The sequence below is a fragment of the Canis lupus genome, chromosome 24 (genome assembly GCF_011100685.1).
Source record: "Canis lupus familiaris isolate Mischka breed German Shepherd chromosome 24, alternate assembly UU_Cfam_GSD_1.0, whole genome shotgun sequence".
Classification (NCBI taxonomy): Eukaryota; Metazoa; Chordata; class Mammalia; order Carnivora; family Canidae; genus Canis; species Canis lupus.
In genome coordinates, this window is record NC_049245.1 from 44,590,676 (window position 1) to 44,611,746 (window position 21,071).

Below are 21,071 nucleotides of genomic sequence, written 5' to 3' on the forward strand. Positions count from 1 at the left end.
CCAGTTGGATGAAGGAGAGGGAGGCACCAAAGAAGAGGTCTGTGTTATTGGCCTAGGTGTCATCAAGAAATTATTTTCATGTTTGTATGCAGTTGGAGCTATCAGAACAAACATACTGGCATTTGGGCTGACAAACAAGCTTTGGAAGTTAAAAGGTGTTCAACCTGGAGCCGCTGCCTCCCATTAAAGAGATATTAAAATCAATACTATAGACCAATGGACCTAACAGACATCCACAGAATGTTCCATCCCATCCAGGATACACATGGCTCTCCAGCACGCCGGGAGCATTCTCTGGGATAGATCATATGTTAGGCTACAAAACATGTGTTAATAAATTTAAGAAATACCACCAAGATATCAAGATACCACATTTCTTTTCTGATCACACTGGTAGGAAACTAGAAATCGGTCGCATAGGAGGCAAACTGCAGCATTCACAAGTACGTGGAAATTAAACAACACACCCTTGAACAACCCATAGATCAAAGAAGAACTTGAAAGGGAAATCAGAGAGTCCCGAGATAAAGCAAGAACAGAAGCACAATATACCAAAACTTATGGGATGCCATAAAGAAATTCTACAAGGACAGTTTATAGCAATAGCTGCCTATATGAGGCAAAAAGAAAAATCTCAAATAAACACCTTTGTACCTCAAGGAACTAGAAAAAAAGACGCGCGAACTAGGGTCAAAGTTAGCAGAGGAAAGGAATAGTAAACATTGAGCGGAAATTAAATAGTGACTGGAAAGACAGGAAAAAAATCGATGAAACCACAAGTTGGTTTTTTCACAATATCAATGAAATTGACAAATGTTTAATTAGACTAACAAGAAGAAGGGAGAGGAGTCAAATAAATGAAATCATCAATGAAAGAGGAGACGTTTCAACTGATGCTATAGACACATAAGGGATGGTAAGAGACTTTAGACAATTATATGACAGCAAATGGGATAACCTGAAAGAAATGAATAGATTCCTAGACACATACAGCCTCCCAAGACTGAGTCATGACGAGAGAGAAAATTTGAACAGGCCAATAACAGCTATGGAGATCAAATTAGTCATCAAAAACCTCCTCCCCCCCAAAAAAGCCCAGGACCAGATGGCTTTGCTGGTGAATTCTACGAAACATTTAAAGAAGAATTAACACCAATTCTTCTCAAACCATCCCAAAAATGAAAGAGAAGGGAATGCTTCTAAACTCCTTTGATGAGATTAGCATTACCCCAATCACAAAGCCAGGCAAGAACACAGCAAGTGGAGAAAACAACAGGCCAATACCCCTGACAAATCTAGATGCAAAAATCCCCAACAAAATACTGGGAAACTGAATTCAACAGCCAGTGGGATTTATCCCTGGGATGGGGTACAGGTGTTTGTAAATCCCAACATTTGTTGCCGTGTTATTCACAATAGCAAAGCAAGCAGAAACAACCTAAGTGTCTGCTGATGGATGATTGAATAAAGAAAATGAGGCGTACGTACACACTAGAATATTACTCAGCCACAAAGAAGAAAGAAATCCTGCCACTTGCAACAACATGGATGAGCCTTGTGGGCATCACGCTTAGTGAAAGAAGTCGGGCAGAGAGAGACAAATACTGTATATTTCAGTCACCTGTGGAATCTAAAAAGGCCAAAATCACCGAGACAAAGAGTAAATTGGTGGTTGTCAGAGCCTGGGAGGTGGGGACGATGGAGAGACTCGGGTCAAGGAGTACAAACTTCTACTTATAACTGATCAAGTTCTGGAGACCTCATGGATGGCGTACTGGTTTGTGTGCTTGAAACTTGCTAAGAGAGGAGATCCTACACGTTCTCACCACACACACCTTTTTTTTTTTTTTAATGTAACCATGTGAAGTGATGTTAGTGTGATAATCAAGCTTATTGTGACAATCGTTTTAAAATATATACTTGTACCAAAACATCATGTTGTACACTTTACATTTATATAACATTATGTATCAATTATATCTCAATAAAGCTGGGAAAAAACTTTTCACCCCCAGAGCCAAATACTTGTATTCTGAGGGAGGGAATTCCCTCTTCCTATTTCTTTTTTCTTTTTTCTTTTTTTTTTTTAAGATTTTATTCATTTATTCATGAGAGACACACAGAGAGAGTGAGAGAGAGGCAGAGACACAGGCAGAGGGAGAAGCAGGCTCCATGCAGAAGCCCGACGCGGGACTTGATCCCAGGATCACGCTCCAGGCCCAAGGCAGCGTGCAACCGCTGAGCCTCCCGGGCTGCCCATCCCTCTTCCTATTTCTGAAGGAATTATGCATATTCCAAAGGATCATAAGCCATGGGGGAGCAGAGGTTCTCTCTCAGAGCGGAGGGGTCGGTGTGTAGCCTCTGTATATAAATTCCCACCAGATTCACGATTTGGGGGCTTCCGCCCTGTAGTACAGTCACCCCGCCCACAGACAGCACGACATCTGGTTCCCTTTGGATTCCTTGGGTCACTAGATATGGGAATCTGGGCAATTATTGCTATCAATAATAAGTGTGATCTCTCCTCTAGAAACTCATGTTTGCTTCTAGGATAAAAATGAAAAAGTCTGGATATGAAAAGCTCAGGGGGTGGGTGATAGACCTTCCATAACCTCTACGGATGTAGAACTTCAGAGTTTTTTTTTTTTTTTAATTACTTATTTAAGGGATCCCTGGGTGGCGCAGCGGTTTGGTGCCTGCCTTTGGCCCAGGGCGCGATCCTGGAGACCTGGGATCGAATCCCACGTCGGGCTCCCGGTGCATGGAGCCTGCTTCTCCCTCTGCCTGTGTCTCTGTCCCCCCCTTCTCTCTGTGTGACTATCATAAATAAATAAAAATTTAAAAAAATATTAATTACTTATTTATTCGAGAGAGACACACAAGGAGAGGCAGAGACACAGACAGAGGGAGAAGCAGGCTCCATGCGGGGAGCCTGATGCAGGACTCTGATCCCAGGACCCCAGGATCACACCCTGGGCCAAAGGCAGACTCTCAGCCACTGAGCCACCGAGGCACGCCTAGAACTTCGGCGCTCTGAGTGTAGATTTCCCATCATGATCTAACCTGACCTTCTTGAAAGTTCTGAGCTCAGGGCTGCTGCGAGGATCTTTCATTCGAGGAAGCGAGACTGGGAGATGAAGGGTTTGTCTGAGGTCAGGCAGCCAGGGGAATAGCAGAACCGGCTGCTTCTGGGCCAGGGCCACCTCTGCCCTGCAGGGCACAGCTGGCAACGTAGAGACGTTTCGGGTTGTCACAGGTCGGAGGAGGCAGCGAGCATCCTCAGCGGGCAAGGCTGCTGGCAGCAGAGCTCAGCCCTGCCGAGGCCGAAGAGACTGCTTCCTGGTCCCTTTCGCTCCTCTCCTCGGGGAGCCTCCTCTTTCCTGCAACTTCCATCCCAACTTGATTGAAAGTGAAAACCAACCTGCCAGTCATGCCCCACAGAGAGCACCTGCGGCTGCGATTGTCACCCTTTGAAGTTTCCTTCAGCAGATAAATCATCCCTGCCTTTATCACAATGTTTTGCCTGATGATGCCTAACTGGATTCTGACGGAGAGTATTACATTTGTATGTGTTTGCTGCAGGAGCCTGTTGTAATAAAACAGAAAGGCCGCAAAGTGCACTGGGCGAGGCGGCAGGCCGGGCCTTGGAGACCACCGAGGCTGGCAAGCATGTCTCTGGCCAACCCCTGCCACCACTCGGGGCCTCGCTTGCGTGGATGCGGTGGGCTCCCCGGCGTCCCTCCCAGAGCATCCCGGCTCCGGCTCTGGCTCCGGCTGCCCCCACGGCTCCTTCCTTGGCCGGCCTCCCGGCGGCCTCGGATCCCACCAGGACAGAGGGGAGCACTGCTCGCCCGGACCCTGGGACACCAGGCTATCGGCTTGATGCAGAGATTTAATTCTGAAGAGTGGAACATTCTCACCTGGTGGATGGACACACGTTCTTGGACAGTCAGCCTAACGAGAATGGGGGCACTTATGATTAGTCAATGTGCCTCATCCTGGCCTCCGCTTCTCTCTGGGTCTTTTTTTTTTTTTTTTTTTTTTTTATTCATGAGAGACACACACATAGAGAGGCAGAGACACAGGCAAAGGGAGAAGCAGGCTCCATGCAGGGAGCTCGACGCGGGACTCGATCCCGGGTCTCCAGGATCACACCCTGGGCCGAAGGCAGCGCTAAACCGCTGAGCCACCCGGGCTGCCCCTCTCTGGGTCTTATTGCAAACCTTCTGCTATAGTTTGATTTGATTTATTGTCGGCTTCAATTCTTTCTTTCTTTCTTTCTTTCTTTCTTTCTTTCTTTCTTTCTTTCTTTCTTCTTTCTTTCTGTTACTGTTACTTCCCTAGGGTTTTGGAGGCCTAGGGTGAAGGGATCACAGTGCTAAGCAGCAGTTTGAAAACCTCAGAGGCAGTGAAATCAGACTTTGTCTGGGGTGGATTTGCTGTGACCTGAAATGGCCACAGTCCTTGTCTACCCGCAGGTCCTCCCTTAGACTCCTTTCAATCTGCTGGTCTAGAAGATGTTCCAGTGATGTGCTAACGTCTTCGGAGAGAGGAACCCCCGTACTGTAAAGAGGAGAATGCTTTCCTGCAGTCCACACACTAGATTCTCACTTGCCCGAATCCCTTCTGTGCCATAATTGAGCTCCACCCACAAGACAGGGACCAAACTTCTACTTCTTGCTTAGAAGGTCATTACGGTCAAGACCACAGTGGGTAAGTGTGAAATCTGGGTTCTGGATTCTCCCCACCCTGGGGATTGGAGATAGGGTGAGGTAGAGACGCCGTGGCCCACCCACTTGCTACCACTGCTGACACATCAACACACATCCCAGAAGGAAGGCCTTAGACTGACTGCCCGTGGGCATCAGACATGGTGGCCCTCCTCCCAAAGATGCTGGACCCTCCTTCTGGTTGGCTTTCTGTGCTATATAGCAAATCGCCACATGTCCAATGGCTCAACACCACACATACATTTATTATCTCAAAGTTTCTGTAGGGCAGGGGTCTGGCCAGGGCTCCCTGGGGCCCCTACTCAGGCATCTCGCATGGCTGCCATCAAGTGGTTGGTGGGGCTCCGTTTCCCTCTGGAGTTTGGGCTCTTCTTATAAGCTCATGTGGTGGTTGGCAGCATTCAAAATCCACCTCCTTGTGGGGTTAGAACTAAGGCCCCAGCTTTTTGCTGGCTGTTGGTGGGAGGCTGCTCTGAAGTCCTAGAAGATGCCCCCTTGTGGTTATGAGTTGAATCATGTCTGCAAATCTCAACTCCCCAGGAAGTGTGAATGGAACCTTACTTGGAAGCCGCCAGTTGCAGATGATCAAGTTAATATAAGGTCACATATAGGGTGGGCCCTAATTCAATGACTGTGTCCTTATGAGAAGGGGAAATTTGGATATAGAGACAGACATAAATAAATGGCTGTTGTTTGAGGTATTTTATTATGGCAGCCCTAGGACACAAAGACCACCTGCCACGTGGGCTTCCTCCATGTGGCTGCTCATTCCATCAAGGAGGCAAGGGGTCTTTCTTTCTAGTGTGCCGGGATGGGACTTACATAGCATAACCTAATCAAAGGAGTGACCTCCCACCACCTTGGCTATATTTTGTGGGTCAGAAGCAAGTCACAGGTCTCAAGGGGAGAGGATTTCACAAAGATGGGGCTATTGGGAGGGGTCACTGGGGCCATTCTTCCCCATGGACCTAGGAACACATCAGGCTTTGACTTGACCTCAACCAATTGCCAGCCTTGCTGTCTTCAGCCAGGCGTGAGGGGGTGGGGGTAGGGATGGGGGTGGAGGTGGGGGTGGTGGGGAGGGCTTTGTAAATGTTGGTCCAAGACCAAGTTCTCACGTCCGTGGTGAAACAAGGATTAACAAAAGCACAAGGTCATGAGGTTTTCATTAACCTGGATTTATTCCATTTAAAGAGATACCTGAGTTCTTGGTATAAAACTGTCTCCCCTTTAAAAGAAATAATGGTGACCGTAGAACGCATGGGACATTTTGGGGAGAGGGTGTCTCTATCTGGCAAAATAAAAGTTGGAAACTCTAAATAAAGAATGAGTTGGACAGATTTGTCAAGTCCGAGAACCCCTGGTCTGGAGCATGAGGTCTTCTCTGAACAAAGAGCCGAGCCCGTCGGGCCACAGCAGGGCACAGCGAGTCTCCACCGCCCGCCTAGAGCCTGGCTGAGCCGCCTGGTGTTTGAGAGGAGCTGGCCCCCCAGGGACAGACTGGCTGCTCCTCAGTCTGTTCCGAGAGCCCCGAGAGCTCATGAGAAAGGAGCAGGCCACGACCATGATTTAGCATCATGCTCTGAGCTGTCATCCACGCCGATAGCAGAAAAGGCCATTTTCTGAGGAATCGTTATCAAAAGCACCATGGGTTAGGTTATTCTTTGCCGCTTATTCAGAGCCTTGGGGATAAAGGTCTCTTTAAAGTTAGGCCTTGGACAAAGTTTGCTTTTCTTGGCAAACATACGTATTTTTTCTTCCTTAGACAATGAGAGCTCTGCGACAATCAGAGTTGTTTCTCTTTTTGCCTTGGTTTCCAGGAAGCTTAGAGAACGTTCTTTGTGTTTAACTGGTCCAGTTTCCCAGAGCTGTGGTCGTACTTGACATCCTGCTGCCTGCCTCACTCCTCTGCTTCTTATTCTTTCCAGCTCCTCTCAGTTTTAGGGGCTGCGTCTCCAAGCTTGAATCACCCCAAGTCTTCGGGGGAGTGTCTGGGGATAAATGGCAGGTGAGCTTCTCAGGGTTGCCACAGGATTGAGGAGGTTAAGTACATGAGAATGTTCCATAAACAGTGGCCATGAACACACATGTGCCTACACACACACGTGCACACACGTGCATGCATCCCCCGCCTTCAGGATGGCATAGTGGTCAAAGGAGGGCTTAATTAAAGATGACAGGGAAAGGCCTTGTGAATCTCATATATGGGACACACTCGGTTTTCATCAGTTTTAATTTGTGGTCCTCAGCCGGTCCTGTCATCTCGTGGACGCATCCTTCCTCTCTGAACAAACATCGGAATTCTCCACCATCTCCAAGATGTCCCGGCTTCTCATCCAGGTTTGGGCTTCACCCTGAGGTTAGGCCTAAGATGTGGACTGGGGTGTAAGTAGCCTATTTGGGAGGTGAGGGAAGTACTTCTGGGGGCAGGAGGGAGTGAAGGGGGTTGAATTATGTCCCCTAAAAGGATGTACTCACATCCCAATCCCCAGTTCCTGTGACCTTATTTCCTAATTAATTAATAATAATTAATAATTAATTAATTCAACCGTTGATGTAACTGTTGATGTAACTAAGTGAGGGATCTCTAGATGAGATGTTCTAGGTTTAGAGAGGGCCCCAGTCCAGTGGCAGGTGTCCTTACAAGAGGTGCGAAGGGGGGATTTGACACACGAGGATGGCGGGCAGAAGGCCGTGTGACCACAGAGGCAGAGACTGGAGAGATGGAGCCGAGGAGCACCTTCCAGAAGATGGGGGGGCCAGGCGGGGCCTCCCTGAGGGCCTTCTGAGGACGCCCTGCCTCGCGCTTCCGTCCTCCAGAGCCCGGAGACAGGAGGTGGCTGCGGTGCCAAGTCGCCCACCTGCAGAGACTTGGGTGGGGGGAGCCCCGGACCACGCAGGGAGTGGGCTGCGACCTTAGGCTGCGGGTGGGGGTCGGGGTGGGGTCAGGCCCTCCGAGCAGCCTGCCCCTGCCCGGCCGCCATCCCGAGGGGTGTGGGTGCTCTGGGGCCTGGGGCTCGAGCCGGTGGCCAGAGCCCCCCCGGGTCCTGGCCCCCAGCCCGCCCCTCAGGCGCCGGCCGCCCAAGGTCTTTTTTTATTTTTATTTTTATTATTTTTTTTAGTTTTTATTTATTCCCGAGACAGAGAGGCAGAGACACAGGCCGAGGGAGAAGCAGGCTCCCCGGGGGAGTCCGATGCGGGACTCGATCCCGGGACCCCGGGGTCCCGCCCTGAGCCGAAGGGTCTGCGCTCCTGGAAGCAGGCGGCGATGGGGCTGCCCTCGGGTCACAGGGTCACAGAGTCCCGCAGGAGCAGCCTGGCGCCGGGCCTGCCTTCTCGGGCCGGGAAGGCCCAGGGGGGACGGCTCAGGAGGCCGAGGCCCAAGGTTAGGGCACACGGTGACCTTTGCTCCCAGGCTGTCCCCACACGCCCGGCAGCTGCCCTGACGGAGCGTTTGCTTCGGGCCGGAGCAGGGAAGGGAGCGCGAGCACAGGCTTCTGGAGCTCTGCCCCGTGACTGCTCCTGCGTCTCTCGGCCAGAAGCGGGCCGGGGCCTGCCTCTCTCTGAGGGAAATCTGGGAAACGTTTGTTTTTCAGACGGACACGCCGTCTTTCCTCCCTCCTCTGCCTAAATACTGTGCGACGTGGAGGGGGACTGTGGGCGGCCATAAGACGCCACAGCTGAGGGCCCGACCCAGCTGACCTGCATCCCCTCACGGCTCTGGAGGCTACAAGCCCAAAACCAACGCGCCCAGGGGACCCGGCTCCCTCTGAGGGCTCTGGGCCAGGATGGGTTCCACGCCCACCTCTGACCTTCAGGGGGTGGCCGGCACCCTCGGCGCTCCTTGGCTCGTGGCACCCTCACCCCCATCTCTGCCTCCACTGTCACAGGGCCTCCTTACCCCCCTGTCTCCACGTCTCCGTGTCTCTTCCCCTCTTCCTGGGGGAACACCAGACGCATTGCATTCAGGGCCTGGCCTGCTCCAGTGTGACCCCGTCTTAACTCTGCATCTGCAGTGACCCCACTGCCCAGCAAAGTCACATTCGAAGGTTCAGGGAAGGACATGAAGTTTGGAGGGACACCATCCAACCCAGGACAGGGATCAAGACTTCGGCTAGGGAATCTTCAGCCATCTCCCCACAAGGTCTCAGCTGAGCGACCCTTCCTCCAGGAAACCTCCTCTGACCTCCCCAGAGCCGAGGTAGCTGCCCCTCTGTGAGCTCTCGGAGCGCGCCGTTCTTCCCAGCATGGTGGCTGGGTGATGACTGTCCATCTGCTGCTCTAAACGCCCCCTCGTGTCAGAGGCCAGGGGGCTCCATTTGGCCCTCTCCCTGACCCCCACTCCTTGGGGTTAGGCCTCAGTGAACGTTGCCTGCCTCTGACTTTAAGTGACAGAAAAGCCAGACTCCTAAGTCGGCTCACACCTAAGGGGATTTATCTTCTCACTCGCCTGACAGGAAGTCCAAATTATAACATTTTAGTGGTTCAAAACTGGTGTAGGCTCAGGAAGTCAGGGCTTTGGCTCTGCTTGTGCCCTCCTCCTGGCTTAGCTTCAGTTTTAGGTGAGGAGCAAGATGGCGGCCTCGGTGCTAGACGACCACTTGTCCAGAAGGATATTTCCTAGGCTCTCCTGCTGTGCCAGGATGGGTCACATGTCCTTTGCTTAACCAGTTGCTGCCAATGCCTGGCTTGGACTAGTCATTTAAGGATGGGCAGATATTGGGGATTCAACCACCAGGATGACTTCTTGGTGTTAATGAATACACTCTTTCTTGTTGCTTTGTTGCCTTTGCTTTGGGCCTGGGACCGTGCTCTGCTTGCAGTGGCCTTTTGATCTCATGGAGCTTCAAAAACTGCAAAGACCCAGCTCAAAGCCCAAGAGGTATGTTGCAGGATCGGGAGAACCAGTTGAAACCTGTTTCCTCTGACTTGGGCCAGCCTCTCCTGATGACTCCTCCTTTAGGCCAGCTCTCATGGAGGTCAGCCGAGGTGATGACTTGATGTTCCTTCTTGGCAGGAATCAGCTTCTCTCTTGGCAAGTTATGTGCTCCTGAGCCAGAGCTCCTCGGCGGCTCTGAGGTCAGGGCTGTGGGTGAACAGGCTCCAGTGAGGGTCTGAATGAGTGTGGCTTGGCCTGGAAGCTGGTCAGGGGACAGACAGCTGCCCTCCTTAACTCAGCATTTTGGCTCTGACTGGTCAGCAAAAGAAGGCGAGGGGGGAATGGAGGTGCCTGGTGACTTCTGAAAGCTAAATCATCACAGGGCAAGGTCAGTCTTTATTTAGACGTGCTCCTGCCAAATGAAGCAGTGTTAGTGTTTCTGCTTCCCAAGGGGGAGCAGTTGAAGTCCCCTTCAGGGAGCACAGATCCACCAGTCTTGTACCACTCCCCTACTGGAGCCCTTTCAGCCAGCCGAAGGGCATGAGCTGTTGACCTGATGGCACTCCAGGTGTTCCTCTGCTTGGAACAGCCTCCTTCATTTGCAATCTCCTAGTTGTGATGAAACATTGGAAAGTTCAGGAGAAAAGATGGTAGTAATATGTAGGTTTGCCAGGCACGCAGTGGGGCGTCAGGGCTACATGTGGGACATCTCATGTAATCTTGGGACAAGATGCACTACCCATAGGAGGGTAGTGATCCCGAACTACATGTGCTGGACTGGAAGCTCACGAAGGCAAGGTGCCCGCTCGGAGCCCTGTGGCTGGGTCGTGGCACGTGCAGGTTCTGAGCTAGACCACCACCTGTTCTGCTGCCCGAAACCAAGCAGCCTCTCATTGACCAACTGTCAAATTTGTCCAAATTATAACATTTTAGTGGTTAAAAACTGGTGTAGTTCTCCCTGCTAGCCTCCTTCAGTTTAACCATAAACTAGCAATGAAAATGTGTGTTTTTTTTCACAAGACAGAATTTTTGATATGCTATTTGTAAGAGCAAAAAGGTAGTAATGGACACCAATAGGGGACTTGCACAACAAATTCTGGTAAATCCAAACGGTAGAGTATGAGATATCTATGTGTCCACCTGTCTATCTACCTGTCTATCTATCTATCTCGAATATCTCTACATACTGATGTGGAGTGACTTCCAGTATATATTAAGTGGAAAAAACCCACAAGATTCAGAGGAACATGGATAGTATTTTGCTTTTTGTGTAGGAAAGGGGAGAACAGATACATATATGCTTACATTTTCAGAAAAAAAAACAAAAAACAAAAGAAAGAATGGAACGATAAGCCAAAAACTACTCGATATGGGAGCCTGGGTGAGAAGTGAGGAGCTGGGGGGTGCGGGGGCAGGAATGGACATGAGGCTTCTGCTTGATTTTACAGAATTGATTTTTGAACCTTACATTTATTTTACAGTAATTAAAAATAAAAATCAGAAACAAACCACTAAAAATTGACGGCAAACTGAAATAAATGATTCTAAGGGAATATCAAACCGGTGCCCAACCATACACACAAAAAAGAATTATTTCAAATGATTTTTTTTATTTTTTAAAGATTTTATTTATTTATTCATGAGAGACAGAGACACAGGCAGAGGGAGAAGCAGCCTCCATGCAGTGAGCCCGACGTGAGACTCCATCCCAGATCTCCAGGATCACACCGTGGGCCGGAGGCAGCACTAACTAAACCGCTGAGCCACCTGGGCTGCCCTATTTCAAATGATTTTAAAACACAGCCTTTGGACCTCTGTCCCTAGTGGAATATGTCCTAAGGATAAAAGGAACTATAAGTAAATCTTAACTCATTTTCAAAAGTCTTATTTCCAGTAGCAATATTGGTATTGCTATTTTGAAGCTATTATAAGGATAACGTGGGTTAAAGCAAGGGGTGGTTATGTTAGTATCTATAGGAACCAAGATTTCCAGTTTAAAAGTAAAGAGATATACAACCCAAAGGAAAGCTTTGTCATCTTAAAATCGGAATTGGAAATAACAGTAGAAGCTCATAGTTGTTTCTCCCCCCTTTTTTTAAGTTAATCAAGCCTCCAGGGCTGACAACCAGTTTTCAGGAGCATGAGGAGCAAGGGAACAGTGAGGTACCATCTCCAGGAAGTGACTGCTAAGCCCAGAATGTGTGATTTTCTACAGAACAAATGGCCTACTTTCTGGTAACAAAAAAATAGCAAAAACAAAAACCCAACCCCTCCCCACCTGCCAACCTCCCCCACCAAAACAAAAACAAAAACCCACCAATAAACAAGGCAGGGGGAGAGGGGAGGAGAGATTTTTTGATGAAGAGAAATGTAAAAGACACACCAGTCAGATGCCCTAATGTACCCTGTGTCTGCAACCTCATTCAGTAAGTGAGCTGTGGAAAGAAATGCTTGAGATAATGAGAGAAATGTATCTGCCTGGATATTAGATGATAATCTCGTTAATGTCCTTGGCTGTGAGAGCAGAATTGCGTTGGTTGGTTACGTAAAAAGTGTCTTCAACTGATGAAGATATAATCTAACAGTATTGATAGGTAAAATAATATCCTATCTGGGATTTGCCTCAAAGAGTCCAGACAAAAGAGGAGTAGATAAAAACAGATTGACACAGTATCGAAAATTACAGAATCTGGGGGGTGGGTACATGGGGACTTGTTATATTATTGTCTCAACTTTGGTATATGCTTGATCATTTCCATCGTAAAAGTTAAAAAATAAAATCTTTTTTTTTTATAATTAAAAAACTGGCAGCTCATTTTTATATTTCCTTGATTGGGTTCCAGTGCACAAAAAACTTTGCTTTGCTTTTCTCTAAGGCCCAACCCAGATCTTACCTCCTCTGTGAGGCCTTCCTTGACTACCTTCTCTTGAAATAATCTCTCTCCAGTGAAGCTCCAAGAACATTTTGGTCCTTATATCATGCTGTCATGTATCCAGTGTTATCTGGTGCCCTCAGCTAGCTTTTCATGTCAGGACTTAACAGCCTTGAGGTTCACACATGGCTACTCATTCCATATGTGACATCAGGGAACTTACTCGGGGGCAGTTGTTTCCTCTGTAAAAGGACATGGGATAGTGGATGTTGTCAAGGACATGCGATTGGGATGTTGGCCCTATGCCTGGCACATGGTTAGAGCTCAATGAGGAACAGGCATCCTCTCCTCCAAAGTATCAAAGTTGGTGTCATGGACTGAATTGTGTTCCGCATATTCATGTGTTGAAGTCCTAACCCTCAGTACCTTAGAATGTGACCTCGTTTGGAAATAGGGTCATTGTAGCTGTCATTAGTTAAGATGTCATTAGGTAAGGTATGCTGGAGTAGGGGGGCCCCCAATCCATACGACTGGCATCTTTATAAGGGGAAGAAATCTGGACCCCGATAGGTATATGGGGAGAACGCCCTATGAGCTGAAAATGGCTGTGTGCAAGCTCAGGACAGAGGTCTGGAACAGATCTTTCCTTCACAGCCTAGAAGGAATCGAACCAGGCTTTGGCAGCAACTGGTTAAGCAAAGGACATGTGACCCATCCTGGCACAGCAGGAGAGCCTAGGAAATATCCTTCTGGACAAGTGGTCGTCTAGCACCGAGGCCGCCATCTTGCTCCTCACCTAAAACTGAAGCTAAGCCAGGAGGAGGGCACAAGCAGAGCCAAAGCCCTGACTTCCTGAGCCTACACCAGTTTTGAACCACTAAAATGTTATAATTTGGACTTCCTGTCAGGCGAGTGAGAAGATAAATCCCCTTAGGTGTGAGCCGACTTAGGAGTCTGGCTTTTCTGTCACTTAAAGTCAGAGGCAGGCAACGTTCACTGAGGCCTAACCCCAAGGAGTGGGGGTCAGGGAGAGGGCCAAATGGAGCCCCCTGGCCTCTGACACGAGGGGGCGTTTAGAGCAGCAGATGGACAGTCATCACCCAGCCACCATGCTGGGAAGAACGGCGCGCTCCGAGAGCTCACAGAGGGGCAGCTACCTCGGCTCTGGGGAGGTCAGAGGAGGTTTCCTGGAGGAAGGGTCGCTCAGCTGAGACCTTGTGGGGAGATGGCTGAAGATTCCCTAGCCGAAGTCTTGATCCCTGTCCTGGGTTGGATGGTGTCCCTCCAAACTTCATGTCCTTCCCTGAACCTTCGAATGTGACTTTGCTGGGCAGTGGGGTCACTGCAGATGCAGAGTTAAGACGGGGTCACACTGGAGCAGGCCAGGCCCTGAATGCAATGCGTCTGGTGTTCCCCCAGGAAGAGGGGAAGAGACACGGAGACGTGGAGACAGGGGGGTAAGGAGGCCCTGTGACAGTGGAGGCAGAGATGGGGGTGAGGGTGCCACGAGCCAAGGAGCGCCGAGGGTGCCGGCCACCCCCTGAAGGTCAGAGGTGGGCGTGGAACCCATCCTGGCCCAGAGCCCTCAGAGGGAGCCGGGTCCCCTGGGCGCGTTGGTTTTGGGCTTGTAGCCTCCAGAGCCGTGAGGGGATGCAGGTCAGCTGGGTCGGGCCCTCAGCTGTGGTATCCATTATGGCTGCCCTGAGAAACTAATACAGGTGGGAGTCCTGATTCTGTGTCCCGCGTATCACCTGCCCGGTACCTTCTTCAGATGGATGGGAGGCAACCAGCCATCAGTAAGGATGTTGATGTTGACAAGGAAGTGCTTCCTAACTGGGCTACGTTACCTCTACTCAGGGTCCCTGTCTCTCCTTCTCAGTTTGGCCACATCCCTCTTTCTCTGGCAATATGACTGATTCATCACAGTGGGTTCCCACTCCCTACCACACACACACACACACACACACACACACGCATGCATGCACACACCCACACCCACACGCCATTTTACTTCTAATACTCTGATCACCAGTCTCCAACTATTCGCCAGAATATTCCCGGGGGAATAAAACCTTGGGAAAGGCCAACAATGCCACAGAGTGATGTAAAGAAATGATTTATCAATCCAGTGGCTTAAACAAGACACCGTGGGCCCAGTTGTACAAACATCCGGAAGGTCAGTTCCATGTGAGTTAATCCTGAGGAGACGGTAAATCGTGGGTCCTAGAAAATGATGTTATAGATCTTGGGGCGAGGTGCCTCTGCAGCTCCAGACACTCAGAGCTTCTCCAATTGCCCTGTCCTCAGGCCACTGTTGTGTCCAGCCCCAAAGGGTAACTCTTACTTTGCAGAGCTCTTCACGGTGGGTTTGGCAGCAGTGGGTCTAACAAATTCAGTCTGGTGGTTTGAGGGATCTCCATTTCTGGGGTCCACATGAACTTTTAACTTTTCAGATTCCTGCGCTGACCCCACAGGTCAAGAAGGGAGCCACTTCGAGATGCACAGGACAAGGAAGAACAGAGAGAGGTGCTGAGGTCCAGCCCCTTGGTGAGGCTGAGCACGTAGACACAGATGCACCTACGGGCACGGTTTTTGCCATTAGCTGCAATCCCACCCCTGAAAGTTTTAGTAGACCAGTTCATGTTACCTTGAAGACCTAGGGGTTTCTTGTAACTATGGAAACATAAATCTAGGCATGAAGAAGCCAGGGGGGAAAACTGCTAGTGTTGCCTTGACAACAGATAAAAACCCAAGTCTTTGTTGTTAGTAGAGATAATGCACCTGCAATCTTTTAAATTCATTTACTTGTGGGGAAAAAAAGCTAGAGTAGGCTTGAGTGCCTTCCAGAAGCAGATGATTGGTGAAAGTCTTGACTGGGGAGGGGGCATCTTTTCAAGGTTTCCTCTGCTGAGTGGCAGGGGGTCAAGATCTTTCTTACGAACGGCTGAGAGGTTTGCGAGAGTCTGCACAAAGGGCTAGCGTCCTCTTGTCCTCTTGCCCTAACACCACCCCCAGGCCCCCGCCGGTCTTCACTCTGGGGGTTATTACAGTGGATGACCTCTGCTCCTGTTCTGTTCTCCACTTCCCAGAGGACGCGGAGGGGACGTGACTTCTTGCCAGGAGCAGAGATCTCATTGTTATCTGCACACTCAAGGGCCCGTTCTCCCTCTGAAGTCCTGCCCTTGTGAGAAAGGGTGTGAAATGTCAAGATATGCTACTTCCTGCGACACGAGCCCCTCTGAGGTCATCTCAGGGCTTCTGCAACCCAGGAAAGATCATCCTGAGCCGGCCGCTAAGTGCCCGTAAGTGGGCATAGCTCTGGGCCACGTTCCAGAGAAGTTACTTTCCTTCCGGAACATCCTCGGAGGATGTTGGGCATCCATGTGGCATGAGGCTTTCCGAGTTGGTGCTCAGATGCAATCTGCATGAAGAGGGTCCTCAAGCCAACTTCAGGGGACTGATAAGAGGCTTTCTGTTCTAGCCGGAAGAACAGTCATGTTGGATCTTCTCGATGCTGGAGTGCCAGCTCTCTGTGGGGGCAGATGCCACCGACGGATGAAAGGGGAAGTGGATCACGGGCTTGTTGAAAGTCATTACGTTGCCAAGTGCGGGATTTGGACCCCTCTTCAGTCTAGAGGACATTGAGTAAAACAAGAAGCACACACTAAAATATTTATGACATGGGCGATGAGAAGGGGGCTTGGAGAGGCTTCCCATCCGGCCAGCCCTGATCCCAGCCTGGTCTCTGACAGCGATGCCTTTCAACGATGATTTTAACCCAACGTGTTGGCACGTAGAGAACAGTATGTTGAGAAATACCGAGAAGGTGATTAACGGCAGCACTCTTGTATGGGCCGAAGGTCGGTCTCGGGGCTCAGGCTTTCTCCCTGTAGCCTGAGAAGTGGACTGCCCACTCTTGGGGCACTTCAAGGAAACTCAGTGTGGGGAACCTGGATTACCCAGAGTTACAGGTTCAAGGACCACTTGTTAGAAAGGTAAAGGAGCATTTTTAAGTAGATTTCATTCATCTGGCTGCTGTCGACAGCCTTTTCTGTGCAGGAAACACTTTGCTGGGGATGTGGTCAGGGCCAAGGTAGGAACTTGGGAGATAAGTATCTTGGCTGTTCTACAGTCACAACGTCATTCACAAATGTGGAGACTTCACAACTGTTATTATAAAACGTGAAGTATACCTGTAGCACCAAACAAACAAACAAACACGCAGAAACAAACCAGTAAATCCCCCGGGGTGGAAAGGCTCTAAACCAGGTTAAAAGCAACAACTTGCTGAAATAGCCAATAATACCCTCTCTGACCCTGGAGGCCCCCGAGCCTCAGACTTCCCTTATCAGCCCAATTTCCTCATATTAAATTTAGACAAAAATAGGACATCGTCATGGAAAATCAGCACATTTGTGAATTATAAAATGATCTGAAAGTGTTAAAAACACAGGAGATAAATCAATTTTGACACCTCGCTTTTTGGTTGACTTCATAGCCGTTGAACTTGCTGAGCTGAAGTACATTTCATAAGAAGCTGCTTTATTAATAAAGATCAGACTAGGATTTCTCTTATTACGTCTGGGATAAGAATCGAAGCCGGGCAGGGGTTATTTTGGGTGACAATTTCCAGCTGCTGCTTTCCACACGAGTGAAATAATGTAAATTAATCGTCACTGCCCCTGGATGCATTGTGCAAGTTCCCTTAAAAAAATAATAATAAAAAGAAAGTGTCCAGAAAGCCCCATCAATCATCTATCTTCGACTTTTTCCCTCCGCACACTGTCACGACTCCACACTATGACATTCGTTTTCACTCCTGTTTAAAGCAACCACCTTGTAAAGAATAGGTTTTCAAACCGGGGATTAGGGAATTGATTATGTGGTGACATGGTGCTCCTGACATTTCATGGAGTGGGAGGAAAGCGGGAATTTTAAAGTGGATGAATCACCAGGGGATTCAAGCTGCAGCGCATGGCTTATTCTGAAATGCGACACTGCGCGTCTGCTTTTTGAAGGCCAAATGGTGGAGAAAAACTTATTTCAGTGACTCATAGGGAGCAGGGAGCGGGAGATGGGTGATGGGTGACTGAGCCGGTGGATCCCCACTCTGAGAAGGGGGTTAGCTCTCTCCTGGCCTCTGAGGGGCTCTCGGGAGAAGCCATCTCACCTCCGGCGTGGCCCTGCCCAGTGTCTCCTCCGCCGGAGCCGACAGGATAGTCTTCAAGTTGAGAAGAGAGATTGCTTTCTCACAATCTTTTGGTCACTAGCTCCATTTCTAAGTACTTGCTAGGTACAGTGGAAGATGTTGGGGTTCCTACATTGGGGCCATGACGTCTCACGAATCAAGTGGTATTTGGAAGGATCTTGTCCTTGATCGGAGGGACAGAGATGAGGCTGCCGATATCCCTTAAAGCCCCAACCCGATCACATCTGAGCTCACCTGCTTGAGCCTGACCTTAAGCCCTGACTTGATGAATCCCTTTTGAAGTAAGCCTAGTCTGGGGAGCCTTTGGTCACTTACTACCCAGAGAATCTTGAGGCATGGGAGGCTAATGTTTGTTGTCAGGGCAGCCCTAGGTGCATGGTGAGCGCTCATTAGAAGGGGATTTTCACCACCTGTTGGGCTGTTGGGGAACCCCACGTGTGTCGTGATCCTTCATTCTGGACCACTCTGGAGCACAGCTTCCTTCACCAGCCCCAGGTGAGACGCAGAATCCTGCAGCAAAGTGGAAAGCTGCTTCTGCTTTCCTGGGCTAAGATTGGGCAAGCTGAGATTTCTAGAGTTTGCTTTTTAAAATAGTTTTGATAGAGCTCTGAAGGCTGCCAGGGGTTCACAGGGGAAAAGGTTTTACCCAATGAGAAACCACTCTGTTGCTCTTGCTAAATTGACCCAGCATGGGTTCCTACCAGCATGGGTTCCTACCTCTTGGCTGCGGGTGGCTGGTTGGGGTCTGCCACAGTCACCTGTTGATTTTGGCTGTTCAGCACTCACGTCTGTTTTCTGAGGGCGGGATCTCTCTTTTCTGCTGGGACATACTATTCTTTGCCCATGTGGATCAAGCAAACTGATAATGTGCACAGATGGAAGCCACACTATAGCTAAGATGCCTGTGGGGAGGGGAGTCCAGGGCTGTTTCTAGGGGGGCTGGCAGACTTGGGCATTCCAAGAAATCCATTTCCTCTGTGCCGAGCCTGATTCTTGGCTATCAATGCCACGAGGTGGTGTCTGAATCTCTCCACAAGAAATGTGGAGGGATGTGTGGTAGATTGTTCACAAAAATGGTCACAATTCTCCACCTCTCCCCTCCACCCACCCACATTCTTTGTGATGTGGTTTTTCAGCCCCTCCCATCAAAAGGCAGAGTCTATTGCTTTACCCCTTGAGTCTGGCCTGGATTAAGTCTTGCTTTGGCCAATGGAGTGTGATGGAAGTGATCTCATGCCAGTTCCAAACCTAGGCCTCGGGAGTTTTTGTAGGCTTCTGGTCTCTCCCTCTGTGTCTCCTTCCACCTCAAAAGCCTGCTGTGTCCTTGTGAAAAAGCCTAGGTTCATTGAAGGATGGGGAACCCTGAAGAAGAGAGCCTGGTTGTCCTATCTGAGGCTATCCTTAAACAGTCTATGGCCAGATGACCCCTAGATAAGTTCGAGAGGTCAGCCAAGACAAGTAGGCTGGGTACCACCCCTCCCCCCTGCAGCTTCCTGCAGACGTGAGAGGGAGCCTGGCTGAGACAGGAACAACCCTCAACTGACCTTTAGAGCAATGACAAATGCCTGATGCTTCAAGCCACCAAGTTGTAGGGTTGTTTGTTACGCAGCAAACACTAACTGCTACAGATGTCATTGGTTAGGTTTGCTAGGCACTAAACTGGTTGCTGTGGTAAAAAGTAGGTCTAACCCTAATTTATCTCCACACGTCCCACGAAGCTTTGGGAGGTCACTGACTTTGAAAATGCAAGGTATTCTTGTTGCTATGGATACCCCCATTGAGACATCAGAGTGCAAAGAGAGAAACCTAGTGTTGCCTTGACAACAGGTTTGAAAATCTGAGTCTGGTAAGGCAAAGACTAGGGGGAGAAATGAGGGAAAATAGGAAGAAGCAGGAAAGGGGGGAAATTAAGCTGGCAAAGCTTTCCCCCAAACCACAACTTGCCTCTATGTAGTTGTCAGTCTATTAGAAGCAAGCACTGCTGAATGGGGGGCTATAAAGTGAGCAACAGGAGGCTCTTCTCTTTTCATGGCCCATTCCTGCAGCAGGAGGAAATTGCACAGCCAAGGAGCAGCATGCAGCACCGTCAGTAAGTGCTGCCTTCAAGAGTTTGCAATTTGCTCTCAACCAAGTTTCATTCCAGGAATTAGAGTTTGCCCAAGCTGGAAGGGGTCGTAGAGCATCTGCTCCCTTGCTCATTCTCTCTTCCTGCAGAGAGGGAAACTGAGGCTCACAGAGGGTAAACGCCTGCTCCAGGTTACACATGATGCTGGGATTTTGGTCCTGGTGCAGTGGGTGACTGCTCCAGCCCAGGAGCCAGTCAGCTCTGGGTACATGTCCTTGTGACACTGTTTACTAGCTTTGTGATGCCACATAAACCGGTGACCTCCTAGACCCTTTCTATGAGAGGTCAGCCTCAAAGGTGGGGGTAACCAGTGAGCTCATGCATGAAAAGCACGGTGTCCAGCCTGCAATGAGTTTGCAATAAGCAGCTTGCTCTTATTTTTACTATAATCATGTTACCCTGTCTCTACTCTTCCGAGTCATGGAAGGAACACTGGGGAGGCCCACCAGGACCCCAACTCTTCCCCCGGAAGGCTTGATGGTGCGTGTTATGATGCCCACTGTCTTCATCTGTCTCTTGCAGCTGGATGTCACAGCTGGTAATCTTCCAAGAAGCTTCCATGTCCTCCTCACAGGCAGGCAGGAGGACGACACAGCTTCATTGTCTCACTGTGTCAAGGAGGACATCACCTGAAGTCCCCAGGAAGCTTCTGTGTGCCTGAGGGCTGAAGCCCAGCTCTCCTGGCACATCTCCATCCTCCCATATGCAGCTGCCCTGCAGAACCGAGCAGCCACACAGATGGCCCAGATGTGGGGTTTAACACAGAACAAGAGGAAGGCAGTTTGGGGCATCTGTTAATGAGAGAAAATCACCATGCATGGAAATCTTATGTATGGCAAATAAATGGTGGGCAAATACCACTTACATATTCAGAGGCACATCCTGTCCAACCTAAGCAATCCCAGCTAAGTAAGAGCTTGTTAAGGGATGAGGAGGGTCTCTCTGTATGGCCTGGTGTGATCATGGACAGGAGGGACCCTCAGAGGTCTAAGGAGATCGCCACTGGGTGGTGGGCAGGCTGAGCTGCTGTGGAAGCAGGGCTCGCCTGGTGTGCGGTGTTTGTGTGGAGGGTGGGTTTGCAGATCGTATCAGCAGCCCGTGTGCAGCACCCCAGCGTGGAGGGAGGGGCTAGAAGGCAGTGGTGGCACATGAGGGGGTCAAAGACAGGGTGGACATGGGAGGGAGTAGGCTCCCCAGTAATGCCTGGCAGGGCAGTGGGCTTCCCATAAGTGCTGGGGTCAGTAAGCAGCAAGCA

The 21,071-nt window shown here is 49.7% G+C and overlaps 2 long non-coding RNA genes across 5 annotated transcripts; one reads left to right on the plus strand and one right to left on the minus strand.

Moving 5' to 3' along the window:
• Window positions 1-14,582: 14,582 nt before the first annotated feature.
• LOC111092115 lies at window positions 14,583-20,015 on the minus strand. 4 transcript variants are annotated; one of them, XR_005378072.1, is made up of 4 exons: window positions 19,236-20,015; window positions 18,863-19,053; window positions 18,409-18,550; window positions 14,583-16,675 (listed from the first exon to the last, which is right to left on the minus strand). It is a non-coding gene; the product is annotated as an uncharacterized LOC111092115 (long non-coding RNA). The 4 variants fall into 4 exon arrangements; XR_005378071.1 differs by having other exon boundaries at window positions 18,409-18,593; XR_005378070.1 differs by lacking the exons at window positions 18,863-19,053; window positions 19,236-20,015 and adding an exon at window positions 17,653-17,854 and having other exon boundaries at window positions 18,409-18,854.
• Window positions 19,500-20,676, plus strand: LOC111092116. Its single transcript, XR_005378073.1, has 2 exons — window positions 19,500-19,780; window positions 20,339-20,676. It is a non-coding gene; the product is annotated as an uncharacterized LOC111092116 (long non-coding RNA).
• Window positions 20,677-21,071: the final 395 nt, after the last annotated feature.